This window comes from Oncorhynchus gorbuscha, unplaced genomic scaffold (genome assembly GCF_021184085.1).
Source record: "Oncorhynchus gorbuscha isolate QuinsamMale2020 ecotype Even-year unplaced genomic scaffold, OgorEven_v1.0 Un_scaffold_4937, whole genome shotgun sequence".
Lineage (NCBI taxonomy): Eukaryota > Metazoa > Chordata > Actinopteri > Salmoniformes > Salmonidae > Oncorhynchus > Oncorhynchus gorbuscha.
The window spans coordinates 1-25,249 of NW_025745322.1; the positions used below are offsets into that span (position 1 = coordinate 1).

The window sequence follows — 25,249 nt, forward strand, 5'->3', positions numbered from 1 at the left end:
TTCATCCATACTTCAGCAGGAGAAGGAAAGGAGTTGACGGAACGCAGACTCTAAACACTAACTCACAGATAGTTACTGTACATAAAACACACACACAAACACACAGTGGCCAAGCACTGAGAAGGTCACCGCAGGGAGGCCGTGTAGGTTGAGTATCAGCAGTGAGCAGAGAAACAGAGTTGAACTTGTTGACCTTCTGATCTGTCTGTGTCCACAGGGCAGAGACTGAAAGAGGCCTTTCAAGGAAACACATTATTGAAGGTAAGGCCACACAGCATGCACACACACACACATACACACACACACACATACACACACACAAACATACACACACATACACACCCAAATAGACGCACACACACACATACACATACACACACACACACATACACACACATACACACCCAAATAGACGCACACACACACACACACACACACACACACACACACACACACACACACACACACACACACACACACACACACACACACACACACACACACACACACACACACACACACACACACATTACTTCACCCCGTCTCACCCATATCAACTGTATTGATTGATATCTCCTCTCTCCCCTCCTCCTCTCCTCTGTCTCCCCTTCCCTCCCCTCGTCTCTTTCCCCTCCTCTCACCTCCTCCTCTCCTCTCCTCTCTCTCCCCTCCCCTCGTTTCTCTCCCCTCGTCTCTCTCCCTTCCTCCTCCCTCCCTCCCCTCCTCCTCTCCTCTCTCTCCCCCTCCCCTCCCCTCGGCTCTTTCCCTCTCTCCCTCCTCCTCTCCTCGTCTTCCTCCTCTCACCTCCTCCTCTCCTCTCTCTCCCCAACCCTCCCCTCGTCGATTTCCCCCTCCTCTCACCTCCTCCCTCCTCTCCTCCTCTCTCCCCCCCCTCGTTTCTCTCCCCTCGTCTCTCTCCCTTCCTCCTCCCCTCCCTCCCCTCCTCCTCCTCCCTTCCTTCCTCCTCTCCCCCTCCTCCTCCCCCTCCTCCTCTCCCCTCCCTCCTCCCTCTCTCCACTCCTCCTCCTCCCCTCCTCCCTCTCCCTCCTCCTCTCCTCCTCCGCTCCTCCTCTCCCTTCCTCCTCTCCCTTCCCTCCTCCTCTCCCCTCCCTCTCTCTCCACTCCTCTCCACTCCTCCTCTCCCCTCCTCTGCTCCTCCTCTTTCCCTTCCTCTCTCTCCGTCCTCCTCTCCGTTCCTCCACTCCTCCTCTCCCCTCCTCTCTCTCCCCTCCTCTCCCTTCCTCCTCTTCCCTCCTCTCTCTCCCCCTCCTCTCCCTTCCTCCCCTCCCCTCCCCCTCCTCCTCTCCCTTTCTCCTCTCCCCTCCTCCTCTCCCCTCGTCTCTCTCTCCTCCTCCTCTCCACTCCTTTCCCCTCCCCTCGTCTCTCTCCCCTCCTCCTCTCCCCTCCTCTCCCCTCCTCCTCTCCCCTCCTCTCCCCTCCTCCTCTCCCCTCCTCTCTCTCTCCAGGTCTGAAGGGCTCTCTCCAGAGGTTGCAGCTGGAATACGTAGACGTGGTCTTCGCAAACCGCCCCGACACCAACACGCCCATGGAGGGTGAGTCAGTCTATCAACATTCACCATTGGGGACCGAGCAACCAATGTAAGTCAGGGTGATTAGTCTCATATTCTGAAAAACTAAAATCTGATTGGTTTGTGTTGTATTTTTTAAGGATCCCCATCAGCTACTGCCAAGGCATAAGCTACTCTTCCTGGGGTCCAGCAACATTTAGGCAGTTAATGCAAGCAGGGGATTTTCTTTGCCAGGCTAACAAACAGGGCAGAATCAGGATTTAGACAGACAGACAGACAGACAGACAGACAGACAGACAGACAGACAGACAGACAGACAGACAGACAGACAGACAGACAGACAGACAGACAGACAGACAGACAGACAGACAGACAGACAGACAGACAGACAGACAGAGCAGAATCATGATTTAGACAGACAGACAGACAGACAGACAGACAGACAGACAGACAGACAGACAGACAGACAGACAGACAGACAGACAGACAGACAGACAGACAGACAGACAGACAGACAGACAGGGCAGAATCAGGATTTAGACAGACAGACAGACAGACAGACAGACAGACAGACAGACAGACAGACAGACAGACAGACAGACAGACAGACAGACAGACAGACAGACAGAGCAGAATCATGATTTAGACAGACAGACAGACAGACAGACAGACAGACAGACAGACAGACAGACAGACAGACAGACAGACAGACAGACAGACAGAGCAGAATCATGATTTAGACAGACAGACAGACAGACAGACAGACAGACAGACAGACAGACAGACAGACAGACAGACAGACAGACAGACAGACAGACAGACAGACAGGGCAGAATCAGGATTTAGACAGACAGACAGACAGACAGACAGACAGACAGACAGACAGACAGACAGACAGACAGACAGACAGACAGACAGACAGACAGACAGACAGACAGACAGAGCAGAATCAGGATTTAGACAGACAAAAGGTGTATTCCTTACTTACAGGTTATCTCCAATAGTGCAAAAAAGGTGTTAGGTGAACAATAGGTGAGTAAAGAAATAAAACAACAGTAAAAAGACAGGTTATATACAGGTGAGAGGCATTATACAGTAGAGAGGTTATATACAGTAGAGAGGCTATATACAGTAGAGAGGCTATATACAGTAGAGAGGTTATATACAGTAGAGAGGCTATATACAGTAGAGAGGTTATATACAGTAGAGAGGCTATATACAGTAGAGAGGTTATATACAGTAGAGAGGCTATATACAGTAGAGAGGCTATATACAGTAGTGAGGCTATATACAGTAGAGAGGTTATATACAGTAGAGAGGCTATATACAGTAGTGAGACTATATACAGTAGAGAGGTTATATACAGTAGAGAAGCTATATACAGTAGAGAGGCTATATACAGTAGAGAGGCTATATACAGTAGTGAGGCTATATACAGTAGAGAGGTTATATACAGTAGAGAGGCTATATACAGTAGTGAGGCTATATACAGTAGAGAGGTTATATACAGTAGAGAGGTTATATACAGTAGAGAGGTTATATACAGTAGAGAAGCTATATACAGTAGTGAGGCTATATACAGTAGAGAGGTTATATACAGTAGAGAGGTTATATACAGTAGAGAGGCTCTATACAGTAGAGAGGCTATATACAGTAGAGAGGCTGTATAGAGTACAGAGGCTATATACAGTAGAGAGGCTATATACAGTAGAGAGGCTATATACAGTAGAGAGGTTACATACAGTAGAGAGGTTATATACAGTAGAGAGGCTATATACAGTAGTGAGACTATATAGAGTAGAGAGGCTATATACAGTAGAGAGGCTATATAGAGTAGTGAGGCATTATACAGTAGAGAGGCTATATACAGTAGAGAGGCTGTATAGAGTAGAGAGGCTATATACAGTAGAGAGGCTACATACAGTAGAGAGGTTATATACAGTAGAGAGGCTATATACAGTAGTGAGGCTATATAGAGTAGTGAGGCATTATACAGTAGAGAGGCTATATACAGTAGTGAGGCTATATAGAGTAGTGAGGCATTATACAGTAGAGAGGCTATATACAGTAGAGAGGCTGTATAGAGTAGAGAGGCTATATACAGTAGAGAGGCTACATACAGTAGAGAGGTTATATACAGTAGAGAGGCTATATACAGTAGTGAGGCTATATAGAGTAGTGAGGCATTATACAGTAGAGAGGTTATATACAGTAGAGAGGCTCTATACAGTAGACAGGCTACATACAGTAGAGAGTTTATATACAGTAGAGAGGCTCTATACAGTAGAGAGGCTATATACAGTAGAGAGGTTATATACAGGTGAGAGGCATTATACAGTAGAGAGGTTATATACAGTAGAGAGGCTATATACAGTAGAGAGGCTCTATACAGTAGAGAGATTATATACAGTAGAGAGGCTCTATACAGTAGACAGGCTACATACAGTAGAGAGTTTATATACAGTAGAGAGGTTATATACAGTAGAGAGGCTATATACAGTAGAGAGGTTATATACAGGTGAGAGGCATTATACAGTAGAGAGGTTATATACAGTAGAGAGGCTATATACAGTAGAGAGGCTATATACAGTAGAGAGGTTATATACAGTAGAGAGGCTATATACAGTAGAGAGGTTATATACAGTAGAGAGGCTATATACAGTAGAGAGGTTATATACAGTAGAGAGGCTATATACAGTAGAGAGGCTATATACAGTAGTGAGGCTATATACAGTAGAGAGGTTATATACAGTAGAGAGGCTATATACAGTAGTGAGGCTATATACAGTTGAGAGGTTATATACAGAAGAGAAGCTATATACAGTAGAGAGGCTATATACAGTAGAGAGGCTATATACAGTAGTGAGGCTATATACAGTAGAGAGGTTATATACAGTAGAGAGGCTATATACAGTAGTGAGGCTATATACAGTAGAGAGGTTATATACAGTAGAGAGGTTATATACAGTAGAGAGGTTATATACAGTAGAGAAGCTATATACAGTAGAGAGGCTATATACAGTAGAGAGGCTATATACAGTAGTGAGGCTATATACAGTAGAGAGGTTATATACAGTAGAGAGGCTATATACAGTAGTGAGGCTATATACAGTAGAGAGGTTATATACAGTAGAGAGGTTATATACAGTAGAGAGGCTATATACAGTAGAGAGGCTACATACAGTAGAGAGGCTGTATAGAGTAGAGAGGCTATATACAGTAGTGAGGCTATATAGAGTAGTGAGGCATTATACAGTAGAGAGGCTATATACAGTAGTGAGGCTATATAGAGTAGTGAGGCATTATACAGTAGAGAGGCTATATACAGTAGAGAGGCTATATACAGTAGAGAGGCTATATACAGTAGAGAGGCTACATACAGTAGAGAGGTTATATACAGTAGAGAGGCTATATACAGTAGTGAGGCTATATAGAGTAGTGAGGCATTATACAGTAGAGAGGTTATATACAGTAGAGAGGCTCTATACAGTAGACAGGCTACATACAGTAGAGAGTTTATATACAGTAGAGAGGCTCTATACAGTAGAGAGGCTCTATACAGTAGACAGGCTACATACAGTAGAGAGGCTACATACAGTAGAGAGGTTATATACAGTAGAGAGGCTATATACAGTAGAGAGGCTATATACAGTAGAGAGGTTATATACAGTAGAGAGGCTATATACAGTAGAGAGGTTATATACAGTAGTGAGGCTATATAGAGTAGTGAGGCATTATACAGTAGAGAGGTTATATACAGTAGAGAGGCTATATACAGTAGAGAGGTTATATACAGTAGAGAGGTTATATACAGTAGAGAGGCTATATACAGTAGTGAGGCTATATAGAGTAGAGAGGCTATATACAGTAGTGAGGCTATATAGAGTAGTGAGGCATTATACAGTAGAGAGGTTATATACAGTAGAGAGGCTCTATACAGTAGACAGGCTACATACAGTAGAGAGTTTATATACAGTAGAGAGGCTCTATACAGTAGAGAGGCTATATACAGTAGAGAGGTTACATACAGTAGAGAGGTTATATACAGTAGAGAGGCTCTATACAGTAGAGAGGTTATATACAGTAGAGAGGCTCTATACAGTAGACAGGCTACATACAGTAGAGAGGTTATATACAGTAGAGAGGCTCTATACAGTAGACAGGCTATATACAGTAGAGAGGTTACATACAGTAGAGAGGCTATATACAGTAGAGAGGCTGTATAGAGTAGAGAGGCTATATACAGTAGAGGCTCTATACAGTAGAGAGGTTATATACAGTAGAGAGACTATATACAGTAGAGAGGCTATATACAGTAGAGAGGTTATATACAGTAGAGAGGTTATATACAGTAGAGAGGCTATATACAGTAGAGAGGCTGTATAGAGTAGAGAGGCTATATACAGTAGAGGCTCTATACAGTAGAGAGGTTATATACAGTAGAGAGACTATATACAGTAGAGAGGCTATATACAGTAGAGAGGTTATATACAGTAGAGAGGTTATATACAGTAGAGAGGCTATATACAGTAGAGAGGCTATATATACAGTAGAGAGGTTATATACAGTAGAGAGGCTATATACAGTAGAGAGGCTATATACAGTAGAGAGGCTGTATAGAGTAGAGATGCTATATACAGTAGTGAGGCTATATACAGTAGAGAGGTTATATACAGTAGAGAGGCTGTATAGAGTAGAGAGGCTATATACAGTAGTGAGGCTATATACAGTAGAGAGGTTATATACAGTAGAGAGGCTATATACAGTAGAGGCTATATACACTAGAGAGGCTGTATAGAGTAGAGAGGCTATATACAGTAGTGAGGCTATATACAGTAGAGAGGTTATATACAGGTGAGAGGCTATATACAGTAGAGAGGTTATATACAGAAGAGAGGCTATATACAGTAGAGAGGCTATATACAGTAGAGAGGTTATATACAGTAGAGAGGCTATATACAGTAGAGAGGTTATATACAGTAGAGAGATTATATACAGTAGAGAGGCTATATACAGTAGTGAGACTATATACAGTAGAGAGGCTATATACAGTAGAGAGGTTATATACAGTAGAGAGGCTCTATACAGTAGAGAGATTATATACAGTAGTGAGACTATATACAGTAGAGAGGCTATATACAGTAGAGAGGCTCTATACAGTAGAGAGATTATATACAGTAGCTAGGCTCTATACAGTAGAGAGGTTATATACAGTAGAGAGGCTCTATACAGTAGAGAGATTATATACAGACCCCTGTTAGTCAGGCTGATTGAGGTAGATTGAGGTAGGCTGATTGAGGTAGATTGAGGTAGTATGTACATGTAGATATGGTTAAAGTAACTATGCATATAGTAGCTATGCATATAGTAGCTATGCATATAGTAGCAGCAGCATAAAAATAGGGTTTGGGGGGGTTGGAGGGGGGGGGTACACAACACAAATAGTCCGGGTAGCCACCTGTTCAGGAGTCTTATGACTTGGGGGTAAAAACTGTTGAGGAGCCTTTTTGTCCTAGACTTGGCACTCCGGTACCGGTAGCAGAGAGAACAGTCTATGAATCGGGTGGCTGGGGTCTTTGACAATTTTTAGGGCCTTCCTCTGACACCGCCTGGTGTAAAGGATCCTGAATGGCAGGCAGCTGAGCCCCAGTGATGTACTGGGCCGTACGCACTACCCTGTAGTGTCTTGCGGTGAGAGGCCGAGCAATTGCCGTACCAGGCAGTGATGCAACCAGTCAGGATGCTCTCGATAGTGCAGCTGTAGAACCTTTTGAGGATCTAAAATAAGGGGGAATAGGCTTTGTTGTACCCTCTTCACGACTGTCTTGGTGTGTTTGGACAATTCTAGTTGGTTGTTGATGTGGACACCGAGGAACTTGAAGCTCTGAACCTGCTCCACTACAGCCCCGCCGATGAGAATGGGTGAACAGGGATTACAGGAGGGGACCGAGCACGCACCCCTGAGGGGACCCCGGTGTTGAGGATGAGGATCAGTGTGGCGGATGTGTTGTTACCTACCTTACCACCTGGGGGCAGCCCATCAGGAAGTCCAGGATCCAGTTGCAGAGGGAGGTGTTCAGTCCCAGGGTCCTTGGCTTAGTGATGAGCTTTGAGGTCACTATGGTGCTGAATGCTGAGCTGTAATCAATGAACAGCATTCTCACATAGTTGTTCCTTTAATCCAGGTGGGAAAGGGCAGTGTGGAGTACAATATAGATTGCATCATCTGTGGATCTGTTGGTGCGGTATGCAAATTGGAGTTGGTTTAGGGTTTCTGGGATAATGGAGTTGATGTGAGGCTATCTACCCATCTGGAAGCCTCTTTCTCTCTCCTTGTCCTATACCTCTATCCTATCCTCCTCTCCTCCTCTTTCCCTCTCCCCCTTTCACTCCTCCACCTCCCTATTCTCCTCCTCCTTCCCTCTCTCCCCTTCACTCCTCCACCTCCCTATTCTCCTCCTCCTTCCCTCTCTCCCCTTCACTCCTCCACCACCCTCCTTCCTCCCTCTCTCCCCTTCACTCCTCCACCTCCCTCCTCCTTCCTCTGAGAGAGAGAGAGAGAGAGAGAGAGAGAGAGAGAGAGAGAGAGAGAGAGAGAGAGAGAGAGAGAGAGAGAGAGAGAGAGAGAGAGAGAGAGAGAGAGAGAGAGAGAGAGAGAGAGAGGGAGAGGGGGAGAGAGAGAGAGGGGGAGAGAGAGAGAGGGGGAGAGAGAGAGAGAGAGAGAGAGAGAGAGAGAGAGAGAGAGAGAGAGAGAGTAAAATTGTCTTTCTCCCTAATCATGATCATACCTTACAAACACTAATGAATAAACATGTCCACCGCTTGTTTTATTGACTTTAAAAAAGCATTAGATTCTATTTGGCATGAAGGAATGTTCATCAAAATAATGTGGATCATTATGCAGCCCCAATTAGAATTTGGACCAAAATATTTGACAGTGTAATCCTACCAATAGCTCTTTACGGGAAGTGAGGTTTGGGGGGCCACTCACTTAAAATGTGGGACAAACATCCAATTGAAGCTCTACATGGAACATTCTGTCTGAACAAGTCCAAAGAAATACACCAACTAATGCATCTAGGGCAGTACTGGACCGCTTTCTAGTGGTGATGAAAATGCAAAAGGCAGTGTCACTGTCTGTATATTTTATAATTTCATTGTCCTGTCTACTCCTGCTCCTCCCCTCTGACGTAAGACGTAGCCAGAGTGCTACTAACCACCGGTCCTGGGATGCATCATTACGCGCATCTGTGAATCATTATGATTCACATCTGGACTCCATTACCTTCATTATTTTATCCCCTTTATATGTTACTCTCCCATGTTCACTCACCAGTTTGTATTGTGCTTGTGTAACGGCATACATGTTAGTGACGTGTTCTTGGTTTTGTCATTTTATTAAAAATGTTCACCTGCTTCTGAATCACTGCCCCATCATTACATTCATTGAGGATACCATCAACACCACAGGTCTTTTTGGCCTGGGTTTTTATTTTGTCCTGTAGTTCCTTCAAGGTAATTTGATAATCCAGTGGGTTCTGGTAGTCTTTAATAGTTGATTGAAGATGTGGTTTACCCATACATCTCCATTTTTGGATAGATAATTCATTGTGTTTTCCAATTTTCCCAGAAGTGGTTAGAGTCTATGGGTTCTTCAATTACATTGAGCTGATTTCTGACGTGCTGTTCCTCTTTTCGTAGTGTATTTTAGTGGTTCACCATAGTGAAGGCGTAGACTCAGGTTTTCTGGGTCTCTTCATGTATGTCTTTGGTTGGACAGGTTTCTCAATTTCTTATTTAGGTTTTTGAATTCTTCATCAAACCATTTGTCAATGCTAATTTTCCATGGTTTTCTGTTTGAAATGCCAGGTTAACATTTGGTTATGAGACAGTCCCGACGTTTACCCACTGTGTGGAAGTCTTTTTGTGGTAGCAGGGTGGAGATAACCACTTCTGTGTTGGGGAAAGACAACGATTATTTTTCAATCACTCCCTTGAGTGCTGTGGCCACACTTTCCTGCTGTGCTCTCAGGTCGTTTGTGCCTGTGTGTATTATTATGTAGCTGGGTGAACCTAGTTGGTCCTCAGACAGAAGGTCTAGGGCGCGCTGGGTGAACCTAGGTGGTCCTCAGACAGAAGGTCTAGGGCGCGCTGGGTGAACCTAGGTGGTCCTCAGACAGAAGGTCTAGGGCGCGCTGGGTGAACCTAGGTGGTCCTCAGACAGAAGGTCTAGGGCGCGCTGGGTGGGCCTAGTTGGTCCTCAGACAGAAGGTCTAGGGCGCGCTGGGTGGGCCTAGTTGGTCCTCAGACAGAAGGTCTAGGGCGCGCTGGGTGAACCTAGGTGGTCCTCAGACAGAAGGTCTAGGGCGCGCTGGGTGAACCTAGGTGGTCCTCAGACAGAAGGTCTAGGGCGTGCTGGGTGAACCTAGGTGGTCCTCAGACAGAAGGTCTAGGGCGCGCTGGGTGGGCCTAGTTGGTCCTCAGACAGAAGGTCTAGGGCGCGCTGGGTGAACCTAGGTGGTCCTCAGACAGAAGGTCTAGGGCGTGCTGGGTGAACCTAGGTGGTCCTCAGACAGAAGGTCTAGGGCGCGCTGGGTGGGCCTAGTTGGTCCTCAGACAGAAGGTCTAGGGCGCGCTGGGTGAACCTAGGTGGTCCTCAGACAGAAGGTCTAGGGTGCGCTGGGTGAACCTAGGTGGTCCTCAGACAGAAGGTCTAGGGCGCGCTGGGTGGGCCTAGTTGGTCCTCAGACAGAAGGTCTAGGGCGCGCTGGGTGAACCTAGGTGGTCCTCAGACAGAAGGTCTAGGGCGCGCTGGGTGGGCCTAGTTGGTCCTCAGACAGAAGGTCTAGGGCGCGCTGGGTGAACCTAGGTGGTCCTCAGACAGAAGGTCTAGGGCGCGCTGGGTGAACCTAGGTGGTCCTCAGACAGAAGGTCTAGGGCGCGCTGGGTGGGCCTAGTTGGTCCTCAGACAGAAGGTCTAGGGCGCGCTGGGTGAACCTAGGTGGTCCTCAGACAGAAGGTCTAGGGCGCGCTGGGTGTTTTGACACCAGAGTTTAGACACTGTTTGGGGAAATGTTTTTTTCTTCTCTAACCCTTTTGAGTCCATAAGGAGTACAATCTGTGTCTTGTGTTTGTCCTCAGTGGGGGGTAGTCAGGAGGGCTATCAGGGTGGCTGACAGGGGGTGGTAGTCAGGAGGGCAATCAGGGTGGCTGACAGGGGGTGGTTGTCGGGAGGGCTATCAGGGTGGCTGACAGGGGGGGGTTGTCAGGAGGGCTATCAGGCTGGCTGACAGGGGGGTGGTTGTCAGGAGGGCTATCAGGGTGGCTGACAAGGGGGTGGGTTGTCAGGAGGGCTATCAGAGTGGCTGACAGGGGGGTGGGTTGTCAGGAGGGCTATCAGAGTGGCTGACAGGGGGGTTGTCAGGAGGGCTATCAGAGTGGCTGACAGGGGGGTTGTCAGGAGGGCTATCAGAGTGGCTGACAGGGGGGTTGTCAGGAGGGCTATCAGAGTGGCTAACAGGGGGGTGGGTTGTCAGGAGGGCTATCAGAGTGGCTGACAGGGGGGTGTTGTCAGGAGGGCTATCAGAGTGGCTGACAGGGGGTTGTCAGGAGGGCTATCAGGGTGGCTGACAGGGGGGTGGTTGTCAGGAGGGCTATCAAGGTGGCTGACAGGGGGGTTGTCAGGAGGGCTATCAGCGTGGCTGACAGGGGGGTTGTCAGGAGGGCTATCAGGGTGGCTGACAGGGGGGTGGTTGTCAGGAGGGCTATCAGGGTGGCTGACAGGGGGCGTTGTCAGGAGGGCTATCAGCGTGGCTGACAGGGGGGGGTGGTTGTCAGGAGGGCTATCAGATCAGGGTGGCTGACAGGGGGTTGTCAGGAGGGCTATCAGGGTGGCTGACAGGGGGTGGTTGTCAGGAGGGCTATCAGCGTGGCTGACAGGGGGGGGGTGCTCAGAGGGAGTGGGATCCCCTGGGCTTGGCCTTCATTTGTCTGTCCCCCTGTGTTTACGACGCTATGATCAGGATCTGGTTGTGGACTTTTCTGGTGTGGTGTCGAGACTTTTCTAGGGAGCTGAGGTGGGCTGTTCTGCTGCTTCTCTGCGGGTGTGGACACCTCTCAAATGGGTTGTTCTGTCACACACCATCCCCCTCACCCTCTCCTCCATCCCCCTCACCCTCTCCTCCATCCCCCTCACCCTCTCCACCATCCCCCTCACCCTCTCCACCATCCCCCTCACCTTCTCCACCATCCCCTCACCCTCTCCACCATCCCCCTCACCCTCTCCACCATCCCCTCACCCTCTACACCATTAAATTTACATTTAAGTCATTTAGCAGACGCTCTTATCCAGAGCAATTTACACCATCCCCTCACCCTCTCCTCCATCCCTCTCACCCTCTCCACCATCCCCTCACCCTCTCCTCCATCCCCCTCACCCTCTCCCCCAGCAGTCTGATCCTCTCCTTGTGCTCTGTTCTCCTGCTCCAGCTCTTTCTCCTGTTGATGTTGTCTCACTACAGTCCAGAGAGCAGATATGTCTCTCTACACCTCCTTCTCTTTCTCCTGGTGATGTTGTCTCACTACAGTCCAGAGAGCAGATATGTCTCTCTACACCTCCAGCTCTTTCTCCTGTTGATGTTGTCTCACTACAGTCCAGAGAGCAGATATGTATCTCTACACCTCCAGCTCTTTCTCCTGGTGATGTTGTCTCACTACAGTCCAGAGAGCAGATATGTCTCTCCACACCTCCAGCTATCCAGGTCTGGTTAAAGGAGTGTTGTTGTGCTGGACTGTTGTCTGGGTCTGTGCTGACTGGAGTGTAATCACCTGCTGTTCCAGCTCCACCTGCCTTACCTCCAGCTGGGTAAATGTATCCTTCATTCCAATGAGAGGGTAGTACTCTGTGCTGGGAGGTTGACTTTCCGCTGGGGGTGGCTCATCTGTGGGGTTATATAATGAAGAGGTCTGGTCTGACCCGCTCGGGTTGGGAGTATCTTTCTCAAGGTAGAGCTTCTCTCTCTCTCTCTCTCTCTCGCTCTCTCTCTCTCTCTCTCTCTCTCTCTCTCTCTCTCTCTCTCTCTCTCTCTCTCTCTCTCTCTCTCTCTCTCTCTCTCTCTCTCTCTCTCTCTCTCTCTCTCTCTCTCTCTCTCTCTCTCTCTCTCTCTCTCTCTCGATCTGTACTTTCCCTCCTCATTCCCCCTCCCCTGGTCCTGATAGGTACCCATTACACAAGGCTGAGAACAATAACAAGGCTCCCTTCATATTGTGTTGTGGTCCAGATGCTAGTGTTGGAGCTAATTGCTTCATTAATAATGTACTGATGGTTTGCAGCACGTTAGCACTTTAGCCTGTCCCTGGTCATTAGCTCAGAGAAGTGTGAAGAAATGTATTGTCAGGAGGAGAGAGAGAGGGATCAAGGAATGGGTAGGTGGCCTTCAGGGATAGTTGGGTCATTGCCAGTCCAGTAGTACAACCCAGGCAGGAAAGACTACAGTTCCCCCTGATGGTATATATTTATATTATATTGCTGTGGCATAATATATAGCAGCAGAGGCTGGTGGGAGGAGCAATAGGAGGATGGGCTCATTGTAAGTAGTGTTTATATATGGTATATCAGAGTAGGTGGAGCTGTAGGAGGATGGGCTCATTGTAATGGCTGGAAGGGAATAAATGGAACGCAGCCAAACACATCAAACATATGAAAAACACGTTTGACTCCATTCCATTTATTCCATTCCAGCCATTACAATGAGCCCATCCTCCTACAGCTCCACCTACTCTGATATACCATATATATAAACTACTTACAATGAGCCCATCCTCTTACAGCTCCACCTACTCTGATATACCATATATATAAACTACTTACAATGAGCCCATCCTCCTACAGCTCCACCTACTCTGATATACCATATATATAAACTACTTACAATGAGCCCATCCTCCTACAGCTCCACCTTCTCTGATATACCATATATGTCATGTTTTGTCATTTATTATCTTGTCTTGTCCCTGTGCTTCCCATTCTATTCGTTTCCCTCTGCTGGTCTTATTAGGTTCTTTCCCTCTTTCTACCCCTCTCTCTCCCCCTCCCTCTCTCACTCTCTCGCTCTCTCTTCTCTCTATCGTTCCGTTCCTGCTCCCAGCTGTTCCTATTCCCCTAATCATCATTTAGTCTTCCCACACCTGTTCCCGATCCTTTTCCCTGATTAGAGTCCCTATTTCACTCCTTGTTTCCCGTACCTGCCCTGTCGGATCCTCATTTATAATTCACCGTGCTGTGTCAATGTTTTGCCCTGTCGTGTCGTGTTTCCCTCAGATGCTGCGTGGTGAGCAGGTGTCTGAGTCTGCTAGGTTCAAGTGCCTTCCCGAGGCAACCTGCAGTTCTCGATCAAGTCTCCAGTCTGTTCTTGTCTTTACGTGTAGTATTATGCTTTTTGTTTTGTAAAGTTTATTCTGGATTAAATACTCTGTTTTCGCCAAGTCGCTTTTGGGTCCTCATTCACCTGCATGACAGAAGGATCCGACCAAGGAATGGACCCAGCGACTACAGACGCCGTAACACTGCCGTCGAGATCCAAGGAGCCATGCTCGGCAGACACGAGCAGGAATTGTCTGCTGCTCGCCATGCCGTGGAGAACCTGGCCGCTCAGGTTTCCGACCCTCTGGACAGTTCCAGAGTCTTCGTCTCGTGCCACCTGTTACTTCCTGGCCTGCCGAGCCTCCAGAACCTAGGGTTAATAACCCACCTTGCTACTCCGGGCAGCCCACTGAGTGCCGCTCCTTTCTCACCCAGTGTGAGATTGTGTTCTCTCTCCAACCCAACACATACTCTAGAGAGAGAGCTCGGGTTGCTTACGTCATTTCACTCCTTACTGGCCGGGCCCGAGAGTGGGGCACAGCTATCTGGGAGGCAAGGGCTGATTGTTCTAACAATTACCAGAACTTTAAAGAGGAGATGATTCGGGTTTTTGACCGTTCAGTTTTTGGTGGGGAGGCTTCTAGGGTCCTGGCTTCCCTATGCCAAGGTGATCGATCCATAACGGATTACTCTATAGAGTTTCGTACTCTTGCTGCCTCTAGTGACTGGAACGAGCCGGCGCTGCTCGCTCGTTTTCTGGAGGGACTCCACACAGTGGTCAAAGATGAGATTCTCTCTCGGGAGGTTCCTTCCTGTGTGGACTCTTTGATTGCTCTCGCCATCCGCATAGAACGACGGGTAGATCTTCGTCACCAGGCTCGTGGAAGAGAGCTCGCATCAACGGTGTTTCCCTGCTCCGCATCGCAACCATCTCCCTCCTCTGGCTCTGAGACTGAGCCCATGCAGCTGGGAGGGATTCGCATCTCGACTAAGGAGAGGGAACGGAGGATCACCAACCGCCTGTGCCTCTATTGCGGATTTGATGGACATTTTGTTAATTCATGTCCAGTAAGAGGCCAGAGCCCATCAGTAAGCGGAGGGCTACTGGTGAGCGCTACTACTCAGGTCTCTTCATCTAGATCTTGTACTACTATGTCGGTCCATCTACGCTGGACCGGTTCGGGTGCTACATGCAGTGCCTTGATTGACTCTGGGGCTGAGGGTTGTTTCATGGACGAAGCATGGGTTCGGAAACATAACATTCCTTTCAGACAGTTAGACAAGCCTACGCCCATGTTTGCCTTAGATGGTAGTCATCTTCCCAGTATCAAATTTGAGACACTACCTTTAACTCTCACAGTATCTGGTAACCACAGTGAGACTATTTCTTTTTTTGATTTTTCATTCACCTTTCACACCTGTTGTTTTGGGTCATCCCTGGCTAGTATGTCATAATCCTTCTATTAATTGGTCTTGTAATTCTATCCTATCCTGGAACGTATCTTGTCATGTGAAGTGCTTAATGTCTGCCATCCCTCCCATTTCTTCTGTCCCCACTTCTCAGGAGGAACCTGGCGATTTGACAGGAGTGCCGGAGGAATATCATGATCTGCGCACGGTCTTCAGTCGGTCCCGAGCCAACTCCCTTCCTCCTCACCGGTCGTATGATTGTAGTATTGATCTCCTTCCGGGGACCACTCCTCCTCGGGGTAGACTATACTCTCTGTCGGCTCCCGAACGTAAGGCTCTCGAGGATTATTTATCTGTGTCTCTTGACGCCGGTACCATAGTGCCTTCTTCCTCTCCGGCCGGGGCGGGGTTCTTTTTGTTAAGAAGAAGGACGGTACTCTGCGCCCCTGCGTGGATTATTGAGGGCTGAATGACATAACGGTTAAGAATCGTTATCCGCTTCCCTTATGTCATCAGCCTTCGAGATTCTGCAGGGAGCCAGGTGCTTTACTAAGTTGGACCTTCGTAACGCTTACCATCTCGTGCGCATCAGAGAGGGGACGAGTGGAAAACGGCGTTTAACACTCCGTTAGGGCATTTTGAGTACCGGGTTCTGCCGTTTGGTCTCGCCAATGCGCCAGCTGTTTTTCAGGCATTAGTTAATGATGTTCTGAGAGACATGCTGAACATCTTTGTTTTTGTCTATCTTGACGATATCCTGATTTTTTCACCGTCACTCGAGATTCATGTTCAGCACGTTCGACGTGTTCTACAGCGCCTTTTAGAGAATTGTCTCTACGTAAAGGCTGAGAAGTGCTCTTTTCATGTCTCCTCCGTTACTTTTCTCGGTTCCGTTATTTCCGCTGAAGGCATTCAGATGGATTCCGCTAAGGTCCAAGCTGTCAGTGATTGGCCCGTTCCAAGGTCACGTGTCGAGTTGCAGCGCTTTTAGGTTTCGCTAATTTCTATCTGCGTTTCATTCGTAATTTCGGTCAAGTTGCTGCCCTCTCACAGCTCTTACTTCTGTCAAGACGTGTTTTAAGTGGTCCGGTTCCGCCCAGGGAGCTTTTGATCTTCTAAAAGAACGTTTTACGTCCGCTCCTATCCTCGTTACTCCTGACGTCACTAGACAATTCATTGTCGAGGTTGACGCTTCAGAGGTAGGCGTGGGAGCCATTCTATCCCAGCGCTTCCAGTCTGACGATAAGGTTCATCCTTGCGCTTATTTTTCTCATCGACTGTCGCCATCTGAGCGCAACTATGATGTGGGTAACCGTGAACTGCTCGCCATCCGCTTAGCCCTAGGCGAATGGCGACAGTGGTTGGAGGGGGCGACCGTTCCTTTTGTCGTTTGGACAGACCATAAGAACCTTGAGTACATCCGTTCTGCCAAACGACTTAATGCCCGTCAAGCTCGTTGGGCGTTGTTTTTCGCTCGTTTCGAGTTTGTGATTTCTTACCGTCCGGGTAGCAAGAACACCAAGCCTGATGCCTTATCCCGTCTGTTTAGTTCTTCTGTGGCTTCTACTGATCCCGAGGGGATTCTTCCTTATGGGCGTGTTGTCGGGTTGACAGTCTGGGGAATTGAAAGACAGGTTAAGCAAGCACTCACGCACACTGCGTCGCCGCGCGCTTGTCCTAGTAACCTCCTTTTCGTTCCTGTTTCCACTCGTCTGGCTGTTCTTCAGTGGGCTCACTCTGCCAAGTTAGCTGGTCATCCCGGTGTTCGAGGCACTCTTGCGTCTATTCGCCAGCGATTTTGGTGGCCGACTCAGGAGCGTGACACGCGCCGTTTCGTGGCTGCTTGTTCGGACTGCGCGCAGACTAAGTCGGGTAACTCTCCTCCTGCCGGTCGTCTCAGACCGCTCCCCATTCCTTCTCGACCATGGTCTCACATCGCCCTAGACTTCATTACCGGTCTGCCTTTGTCTGCGGGGAAGACTGTGATTCTTACGGTTGTCGATAGGTTCTCTAAGGCGGCACATTTCATTCCCCTCGCTAAACTTCCTTCCGCTAAGGAGACGGCACAAATCATTATCGAGAATGTGTTCAGAATTCATGGTCTCCCGTTAGACGCCGTTTCAGACAGAGGCCCGCAATTCACGTCACAGTTTTGGAGGGAGTTCTGTCGTTTGATTGGTGCGTCCGTCAGTCTCTCTTCCGGGTTTCATCCCCAGTCTAACGGTCAAGCAGAGAGGGCCAATCAGACGATTGGTCGCATACTACGCAGCCTTTCTTTCAGAAACCCTGCGTCTTGGGCAGAACAGCTCCCCTGGGCAGAATACGCTCACAACTCGCTTCCTTCGTCTGCTACCGGGTTATCTCCGTTTCAGAGTAGTCTGGGTTACCAGCCTCCTCTATTCTCTTCCCAGCTTGCCGAGTCCAGCGTTCCCTCCGCTCAAGCGTTTGTCCAACGTTGTGAGCGCACCTGGAGGAGGGTGAGGTCTGCACTTTGCCGCTACAGGGCACAGACTGTGAGAGCCGCCAATAAACGCAGGATTAAGAGTCCTAGGTATTGTTGCGGCCAGAGAGTGTGGCTTTCCACTCGCAACCTTCCTCTTACGACAGCTTCTCGTAAGTTGACTCCGCGGTTCATTGGTCCGTTCCGTGTCTCCCAGGTCGTCAATCCTGTCGCTGTGCGACTGCTTCTTCCGCGACATCTTCGTCGCGTCCATCCTGTCTTCCATGTCTCCTGTGTTAAGCCCTTTCTTCGCACCCCCGTTCGTCTTCCCTCCCCCTCCCGTCCTTGTCGAGCGCACCTATTTACAAGGTACATAAGATCATGGACATGCGTTCTCGGGACGGGGTCACCAATACTTAGTGGATTGGGAGGGTTACGGTCCTGAGGAGAGGAGTTGGGTTCCGTCTCGGGACGTGCTGGACCGTTCACTCATTGATGATTTCCTCCGTTGCCGCCAGGATTCCTCCTCGAGTGCGCCAGGAGGCGCTCGGTGAGTGGGGGGTACTGTCATGTTTTGTCATTTATTATCTTGTCTTGTCCCTGTGCTTCCCATTCTATTCGTTTCCCTCTGCTGGTCTTATTAGGTTCTTTCCCTCTTTCTACCCCTCTCTCTCCCCCTCCCTCTCTCACTCTCTCGCTCTCTCTTCTCTCTATCGTTCCGTTCCTGCTCCCAGCTGTTCCTATTCCCCTAATCATCATTTAGTCTTCCCACACCTGTTCCCGATCCTTTTCCCTGATTAGAGTCCCTATTTCACTCCTTGTTTCCCGTACCTGCCCTGTCGGATCCTCATTTATAATTCACCGTGCTGTGTCAATGTTTTGCCCTGTCGTGTCGTGTTTCCCTCAGATGCTGCGTGGTGAGCAGGTGTCTGAGTCTGCTAGGTTCAAGTGCCTTCCCGAGGCAACCTGCAGTTCTCGATCAAGTCTCCAGTCTGTTCTTGTCTTTACGTGTAGTATTATGCTTTTTGTTTTGTAAAGTTTATTCTGGATTAAATACTCTGTTTTCGCCAAGTCGCTTTTGGGTCCTCATTCACCTGCATGACAATATATATAAACTACTTACAATGAGCCCATCCTCTTACAGCTCCACCTACTCTGATATACCATATATATAAACTACTTACAATGAGCCCATCCTCTTACAGCTCCACCTACTCTGATATACCATATATATAAACTACTTACAATGAGCCCATCCTCTTACAGCTCCACCTACTCTGATATACCATATATAAACACTACCGGTCAAAAGTTTTAGAACACCTACTCATTCAAGGGTTTTTCTTTATTTTGACTATTTTCGACATTGTAGAATAATAGTGAAGACATCAGAACTATGAAATAACACATGGAATCATGTAGTAAGCAAAAAAGTGTTAAACAAATCAAAATATATTTTATTTTTGAGATTCTTCAAAGTAGCCACCCTTTGCACACTCTTGGCATTCTCTCAACCAGCTTCTTGAGATAGTCACCTGGAATGCATTTCAATTATGGAATTTCTTTCCTTCTTAATGCATTTGAGCCAATCAGTTGTGTTGTGACAAGGTAGGGGTGGTATACAGAAGAAAGCCCTATTTGGTAAAAGACCAAGTCCATATTATGGCAAGAACAGCTCAAATAAGCAAAGAGAAACAACAGTCCATCATTACTTTAAGACATGAAAGTCAGTCAATACGGAACATTTCAAGAACTTTGAAAGTTTCTTCAAGTGGAGTCGCAAAAACCATCAAGAGCTATGATGAAACTGTCTCTCATGAGGACCGCCACAGGAATGGTAGATTGATTGATGTCCTTATCTCCTCAGAGATTGTGAGAGCCATGACATATGTGATCAACCAGGGGATGTCCATGTACTGGGGGACGTCTCGATGGACAGCCATGGAGATCATGGTGAGTTAACCCTATGACCTTTAACCCCTGACCCTTAACCATGTACTGGGGGACTTCTCGATGGACAGCCATGGAGATCATGGTGAGTTAACCCTATGACCTTTAACCCCTGACCCTTAACCATGTACTGGGGGACATCTCGATGGACAGCCATGGAGATCATGGTGAGTTAACCCTATGACCTTTAACCCCTGACCCCTGACCCGTAACCATGTACTGGGGGACTTCTCGATGGACAGCCATGGAGATCATGGTGAGTTAACCCTATGACCTTTAACCCCTGACCCTTAACCATGTACTGGGGGACATCTCGATGGACAGCCATGGGACCTTTAACCCCTGACCCCTGACCCTTAACCATGTACTGGGGGACTTCTCGATGGACAGCCATGGAGATCATGGTGAGTTAATCCTATGACCTTTAACCCCTGACCCCTGACCCTTAACCATGTACTGGGGGACATCTCGATGGACAGCCATGGAGATCATGGTGAGTTAATCCTATGACCTTTAACCCCTAACCCCTGACCCGTAACCATGTACTGGGGGACATCTCGATGGACAGCCATGGAGATCATGGTGAGTTAACCCTATGACCTTTAACCCCTAACCCCTGACCCGTAACCATGTACTGGGGGACTTCTCGATGGACAGCCATGGAGATCATGGTGAGTTAATCCTATGACCTTTAACCCCTGACCCCTGACCCTTAACCATGTACTGGGGGACATCTCGATGGACAGCCATGGAGATCATGGTGAGTTAATCCTATGACCTTTAACCCCTGACCCCTGACCCTTAACCATGTACTGGGGGACTTCTCGATGGACAGCCATGGAGATCATGGTGAGTTAATCCTATGACCTTTAACCCCTGACCCCTGACCCTTAACCATGTACTGGGGGACTTCTCGATGGACAGCCATGGAGATCATGGTGAGTTAACCCTATGACCTTTAACCCCTAACCCCTGACCCGTAACCATGTACTGGGGGACTTCTCGATGGACAGCCATGGAGATCATGGTGAGTTAACCCTATGACCTTTAACCCCTAACCCCTGACCGTAACCATGTACTGGGGGACTTCTCGATGGACAGCCATGGAGATCATGGTGAGTTAACCCTATGACCTTTAACCCCTAAACCCTGACCCGTAGCCCATGTGACAAAACCTCTCTACAGTACTCGCACAATCTTCACTTTAAAACTCTCATTACAGATCAGGCTCATACAGCAAGTCTGTGAGCCCTCAAAGGCAGTCAATAATCTGTGGAGGCCTCTGAGAAAGCCTCCGAGAGAGCCTCAGAATCTCAGAGAGAGCCTCCGAGAGAGCCTCAGAATCTCAGAGAGAGCCTTCAGAGAGAGCCTCAGAATCTCAGAGAGAGCCTCCGAGAGAGCCTCAGAATCTCAGAGAGCCTTCAGAGAGAGCCTCAGAATCTCAGAGAGAGCCTCAGAGAGAGCCTCAGAACCTCAGAGAGAGCCTTCAGAGAGAGCCTCAGAACCTCAGAGAGAGCCTCAGAGAGAGCCTTCAGAGAGAGCCTCAGAGAGAGCCTTCAGAGAGAACCTTCAGAGAGTGCCTTCAGAGAGTGCCTTCAGAGAGAGCCTTCAGAGAGAGCCTCAGAATCTCAGAGAGCCTTCAGAGAGAGCCTCAGAACCTCAGAGAGAGCCTCAGAGAGAGCCTCAGAAGAGTCTTCAGAGAGAGCCTTGGAGAGAGCCTCAGAATCTCAGAGAGAGCCTTCAGAGAGAGCCTCGTAGAGAGCCTTGGAGAGAGCCTCGTAGAGAGCCTTGGAGAGAGCCTCGTAGAGAGCCTTGGAGAGAGCCTCGTAGAGAGCCTCGGAGAGAGCCTCGGAGAGAGCCTCGTAGAGAGCCTTGGAGCCTCTTGTTTGTGTGCTGAATAACAGGGAAACTGGGGAAAACAGGCTGTCTGTCTGTGGACCTTTTTATGTCCTGGCTAATTTGGAGGAGAAGGGGAGGATAGGAGAGGTGGTGGCTAACTACATTTCCAAGAAAAAAGCCTGATAGTGACTGATTGCTAAAGCATCCCCAGAATTTTCTGTAGTCAACAACCTCTCGTTCTCGGCAAGTGTGTGTTAAGCGCTGCACATGATGTTGTGTTGATTGTGCTTAGGGTGAATGTTGTAGCGTAGCAGCTCAGATGAAAGCACTGTGATTTAATATAATAATAATAATAATATATGCCATTTAGCGGACGCTTTTATCCAAAGCGACTTACAGTCATGTGTGCATACATTCTACGTATGGGTGGTCCCGGGAATCGAACCCACTACCCTGGCGTTACAAGCGCCATGCTCTACCAACTGCATCTATAATGCAGTGGTATACAGGGGAACAGAGCCGAGAGGCAAACCAGCCCCACCCACCACAGCCTGTAGCAGATAAGAGTGGTTGTGCTGATGTTTAAGAAAGCAATGACCGCTGTACATGTATTTTCTATGGCATTTCTCTTTGCAAACGCACATATGGAAACATAGATATGCGTGTGCAAGTGAATTGGTGTGTGAAATATAGACTAAGCTAAATGAGCTGAATACAGTATAATTCATGAATTCTGATTAGGATCCCTCTCCTCATCTCTCTCTCTCTCTCTCTCTCTCTCTCTCTCTCTCTCTCTCTCTCTCTCTCTCTCTCTCTCTCTCTGTCTCTCTGTCTCTCTGTCTCTCTGTCTCTCTGTCTCTCTATCTATCTATCTATCTATCTATCTATCTATCTATCTATCTATCTATCTATCTATCTATCTATCTATCTATCTATCTATCTATCTATCTATCTATCTATCTATCTATCTATCTATCTATCTATCTATCTATCTATGTATCTATAGGAGGCGTACTCTGTCGCCAGACAGTTTAACCTGATCCCTCCGGTGTGTGAGCAGTCTGAGTACCATCTCTTCCAGAGGGAGAAGGTGGAGGTCCAGCTTCCAGAACTCTACCACAAGATAGGCATGTGTCAATCATCCAGGCTGGTCACGCCCACTTCTCTCACATATGCTGAAGGTTCACATAACCATCCTCCCATCTGCTACAGGGTTCTAAACAGTGGATACATACATAATCAACCCTTATATGATTGTAATAAAGTGATATGATAATGTCCTCCTGAGCACTCCGCTCCCCTAACATCTGCTGGGGTTCAGACCGGGGATTTCATTGTGTCCTCAGAGCGTCTGTTTGGTGTCCGTCTGATTGACAGTGATAATAGATCTCACAGTTATCTGTCACTCACTCCCTCCCTCCCTCCCTCTCTGTTCCCACATTCCATCTGGTCTCCATGGTGACAGGTGTCGGGGCAATGACGTGGTCTCCGCTGGCCTGTGGCATCATCACAGGGAAGTACCAGAACTGCATCCCAGAAACCTCCAGGGCATCCATGAAGGTAGGCCCTGTATCCAGTCAACAAGCTCTCAGTCTCCCTGCAGAATCTGACATTTCTAAATAAATAAAAATAGTTTAGGGATTAACTCCGGATGGTTAAAGGTTAAAGTTTGAGCTACAGTTAAAACAACAGATTAAAAACGAGTGCCGGGGCTCGCGGCTTCGCCCATCCGCTTATACCCATTAAGTCATCTCTCAACATCCTGGGTACCTGGACGGATGTTGAATACCGCCTTGAGAGACCTGCCTGATCCACTTCCACCTCTCTCTCTCTCTCTCTCTCTCTTCTCCCTCTCCACTATTTTCCTGTCGCTCTCCTTCTTTCTCTCTTTCCCTCTTTCTCTCTTTCTTTCTCTCTTTCCCTCTCTCTCTTTCTCTCTTTCTCTCTTTCTCTCTTTCTCTCTTTCTCTCTTTCTCTCTTTCCCTCTTTCTCTCTTTCCCTCTCTCTCTTTCTCTCTTTCTCTCTTTCTCTCTTTCTCTCTTTCTCTCTTTCCCTCTTTCTCTCTTTCCCTCTTTCTCTCTTTCTCTCTTTCTCTCTTTCCCTCTTTCTCTCTTTCTCTCTTTCTCTCTTTCTCTCGTTCTCTCTCGCTCTTTCCCCTCTGTCTCTCTTTCCCTCTTTCTCTCTTTCTCTCTTTCTCTCTTTCCCTCTTTCTCTCTTTCCCTCTTTCTCTCTTTCTCTCTTTCTCTCTTTCTCTCTTTCCCTCTTTCTCTCTTTCTCTCTTTCTCTCTTTCTCTCGTTCTCTCTCGCTCTTTCCCCTCTGTCTCTCTTTCCCTCTTTCTCTCTTTCTCTCTTTCTCTCTTTCTCTCTTTCTCTCTTTCTCTCTTTCCCTCTTTCTCTCTTTCTCTCTCGCTCTCTTTCTCTCTCCCTCTGCAGTCGTACCAGTGGTTAAAGGAGAAGATTGTGAGCGAGGATGGGAGGAAACAGCAGGCTAAGCTGAAGGAGCTGGGACACATTGCTGAGAAGCTGGGCTGTACTCTCCCACAGCTGGCTGTGGGTGAGAGAGATGAGCATGGGCACACACAAACACTACTTTGTTTCAGTACTTTAGTATTAATGATGGTAGAGCGCCACCAAGTGGATGCCAACAGTATCACATTTCTATGAGGAATTCCATTAATGTCACACTAGATTATACAACCCATAATTGTCCCCCGCTCTGTCATTTCCTCCCTCCTTCCTTCTCTCCTTCCCTAGCCTGGTGTTTGAGGAATGAGGGGTGAGCTCAGTCCTCCTGGGATCCTCCAGTCCAGAGCAGCTAACAGAGAACCTAGGCGCCATACAGGTAAACACACACACATTTTTGAGGAGTAAAAATGTATTCCCATTCAAAATCCTATCTTCCCTAACTCCTAAATCACACCCTAAGTTCTGACCCTAAACTTAACTCTTAAGTCTAAAATAGCATTTGAACAAATTGAGGACATGAAAAAAATCAAATGTTTAGTTTTCCTGGTGGTCTTTGTCAGGACCATTGTGTGTCTGAAAACGTAGGAAAACATGTCCTCACACGTTCTGATATTTTCCACAGTTCCTTCCAAAAATGACGTCTCATGTGGTGTCGGACATCGATCACATACTGGAGAACAAGCCACACAGTAAGAAGGACTATCGCTCCTAGACACCCAGGAGGAAGCAGAACCACTACTGTACAACCACTGTGGATCCAGTTCCACCAACCTCCTGGGCTCAGCCTCCATGGGGTTTCAGCTCAGTCTAATCCCAGCCCAGTTCAGGCCTGCTCAGCTCAGCCCCAGCCTTCTTAGCCCAGTGTAACCGAGCTCAGTTCAGCCTAACCCTGCTAACCCTCTGCCTAGACCAGCTTTCAGCTCAGCTTACTCTTATCAGTAGATTCTCTGACTCCTGAGTTTTTTAACCATGTAGATGCATGCTTCCCCTCTCTGATGTGCCTGGACTTTCTCTTCAAAGGCACATTGTACAAAACAACACAGAAAGGGGATAAAACTTAGAATATACCGGAAACATCTTTCACGATGCATTTTGAAAACAAACTCCTCTCTTCAAGCCAGTATTCTCTATTTGACCACCGTTTGACCTCGCAAAGCAGAGCACCCTGGGACGGTGAGTTTTAGGCGACAGGCCTTTGTTCTGTCTGTGAGGGAAAGAATGTGCATGTTGTCGCCCCATCTGGTCGTATGAGAA

General features: G+C 47.9%; 1 pseudogene; it reads left to right on the plus strand.

Moving 5' to 3' along the window:
- The first annotated feature begins 217 nt into the window (after nt 1-217).
- LOC124018372 lies at nt 218-25,249 on the plus strand (annotated as a pseudogene).